At 45.2% G+C, this 2,725-nt stretch overlaps 1 pseudogene; it reads left to right on the top strand.

Annotated features, from left to right (window-relative positions):
* Positions 1 to 1,966: 1,966 nt before the first annotated feature.
* On the top strand, positions 1,967 to 2,439 carry LOC142853993 (protein tyrosine phosphatase type IVA 2 pseudogene; annotated as a pseudogene).
* Positions 2,440 to 2,725: the final 286 nt, after the last annotated feature.

Below are 2,725 nucleotides of genomic sequence, written 5' to 3'. Positions count from 1 at the left end.
AGGGCAGGTGTGCAAATGTGCCACAGTGCTCAAGAGAAGGTCAGAGGGCACCTTCAGTCACTCACTTTCCACATTGCTTAATCCATGGTCTCTTTTTTGTGTGCTTCTGTAAATGAGCTGACCCTCAAGTTTCTGAAGAGTTTCCTATCTCCACCTCTCCCTTTCTCACAATAGGAGCCCTGAAATTATAGGCACACCCTACTGTGTCCAGCTTTACATGAGTTCGAGTGGTTTGAACTTAGGTCCTCTGATTTCTTGCAAGGCAATTGCTTTACCTACAGAGCTATCTGCCAGTCTGGAAAAGGCTGAATTTCCTTAAGGCAAGTGCACAAAGGAACCTCTACCTTATGAACCTCACTGAGACTCATAAGAATCTTGTATGTGTGGAAAACTCTAAAGCATATGGATCATGTACAAATCCCATGACCTGTAACTTCAGCAAGGTTTCCTCTCTCAAAAGATCCATAACTTTCTAAACAGAGCCGTCAGCTTGGAACCAAGTGTTCAGACACAGGCATCTGGAGCGGCTTCATTGTCGACCACAGAAGTTCTCATGGACTTACATGAGCGCTGGAAAACCGAAGGCAGAGGTCTCAGAAGAGCATCTCCCACATGAACCTGAGATCCACATCATCCTCCGCTCTTCTCAGTCTCCCATAACCTGCAACAGAGTGGGAACATCAGAGGTGCACTGAGTGGTCCATGGGGCAGAGAAATGCTAGGAGCAGTGGTGACCACAAGGTAGGTGCTAATAATCCCAGCACCCAAAATAGTGCGCTGTTCGTTTGCTACACTCTGCCCAGTTCCCGGGCTCTCCCTTCGCACTGCAACAGAAAACAAGCTGCAGCTTTTCCTTCTCCACTGTCCACACCTCCTGTGGATTAGCACCTGCAAGCATCCCCCGCACCTGCCCTTTAACACACAAGTCAAGCAGAGCAGTAAAACAGACAACACACACCCACCACACTCCTAAAATATATCGAGGAAAGAGAAACCAAGGAACAAAACACCCATGCAACCCAGACAAACTCAGAAATCATCCCCAAACCTGATACCTAGTTGGCAGCACAAGAACAGAATCAAGGGTGGTGTCAGGGCGATCGTCCATACTGTAACGGTTTTCATCTAGGAGCGGCTGGAGCGGCAGTGGCGGCTGAGAAGGGCGCGAGGCGATGCCAACTGACACTGGCGGTAGGGGGGTTGCAGAGGCAGCAGAGCAGCAAGTTGGACTCGTGGACATGCACTGCTGCAGTACCGCTATGGTGACTGAGGAGAGAGGGGTCTCAGCGCTCCAGCCTCCTTCGGCCTTCAATGCTCAGTCCCCAGCTCGCCAGCGTTTTTTGTTGGAATATACTTTGCACATTCACGGTAATTTTGAGTGTGAGGGCAGACTTCTGCCCAGCTCAACACAGCATTTTCGCTGACAAGTGAGCTCGGCGCATATATGTGTCATAGCTATCATTTCCTTGAAGACTCTGGACTCTGAGAATGGCCTCAGAAGTGGTAGGCGGGTTTTTTTTTTTTCTTACAAGCAAATTTCTTTTAATGACTCCAGTAAAATTAAGCATCATGTAAACAAAAGTTTTACCCTTTTAACTTGTCTCACTAGGGCCTAAATGTAGTTTAAAGGCTGCTTATTTTTGTATGCTGTTGAATTTTTTTTTGGAGGCTGAAAATATCCATCTGTAGGCATTGAGACCCAAGCTGGATTTGGATTGAAGTGGATTCTGAATACTTCTGCCTGTGTTGAAGAGAGAAGCTTTGTAAGGAGTAAACAAGTTGAATAGAGGAAACAGTGATCAATAATAGGCATTTTATGGTCTTTTTAATGTTTTCCGCTGTGAAACATTTCAAGATTTATTGAAGTCCCCCACCCCATTTTCCCTACTACGCTCACACATGCACGCTCACACTTTTTATTTGCCATAATGAACGTCCAGCCTCTGTGGAGATCTTTTACGAGAGCATGAGCTTTCTGATAACTCACAACCCCACCAACGCTGTTCTCAACAAATTCACAGAACTTCAGAAGCATGGAGTGATCACTTTGGTTCGAGTTTGGGGTGCTCCCCATGATAAAGCTGCAGGTGAAAAGGAGGAATCCATGTTCTAGATTGGCCATTTGATGATGGTGCTTGGCCACTCAATCAAACAGTAGATTTTGGGCTAAACCTGATAAAGCCAAGTGTGGTGAAGAGTCAGGTTGCTGTGCTGCAGTGCTTTGGGTGGCAGGGTTGGGAGGGGCCCCTGTGGCAGTGGCATTTGCATTGATGTGGGATGCAGTGTGAAGATGCCGGTCACTTTATAAGACAAAAATGAAGGGGAACATTCAATTCCAAACAGCAGCTTTACTTGGAGAAGTACCAACCTAATGTGTGATTACGCTTCAGAGATTCCAATGGGACATTGCTGTGTTCAGTAGAAGTAGAGGAAGGCTGACTGGATCGTGGCGTTAGAGGGAACTCTTGGTAAGTGGAAATGTGAATCTGGAATCTATCTGTGTTAACAAAGCAATGATGGATTCAGTACTCCTCAACTTCTAATGATTGAAAAGAAAGAAAATGATAGAGAAATCTCTGTATAACATGAATAAAACGTTTAAGAAACCAGAAAGGAAAGGAAATGAGATGAATTTAGTAAAAGATGATTTTGTTCCTCGTTTTGGAGTTTTGATTTCTGCCAGAATTGAATGATTTCAAAATCTCCTGTGTTTTTAAATTTTTTT

This window comes from Microtus pennsylvanicus, chromosome 7 (genome assembly GCF_037038515.1).
Source record: "Microtus pennsylvanicus isolate mMicPen1 chromosome 7, mMicPen1.hap1, whole genome shotgun sequence".
Classification (NCBI taxonomy): domain Eukaryota; kingdom Metazoa; phylum Chordata; class Mammalia; order Rodentia; family Cricetidae; genus Microtus; species Microtus pennsylvanicus.
The sequence above is the reverse complement of the archived record's forward strand: the minus strand, read 5'-3'. Positions and strand labels throughout refer to the sequence as shown.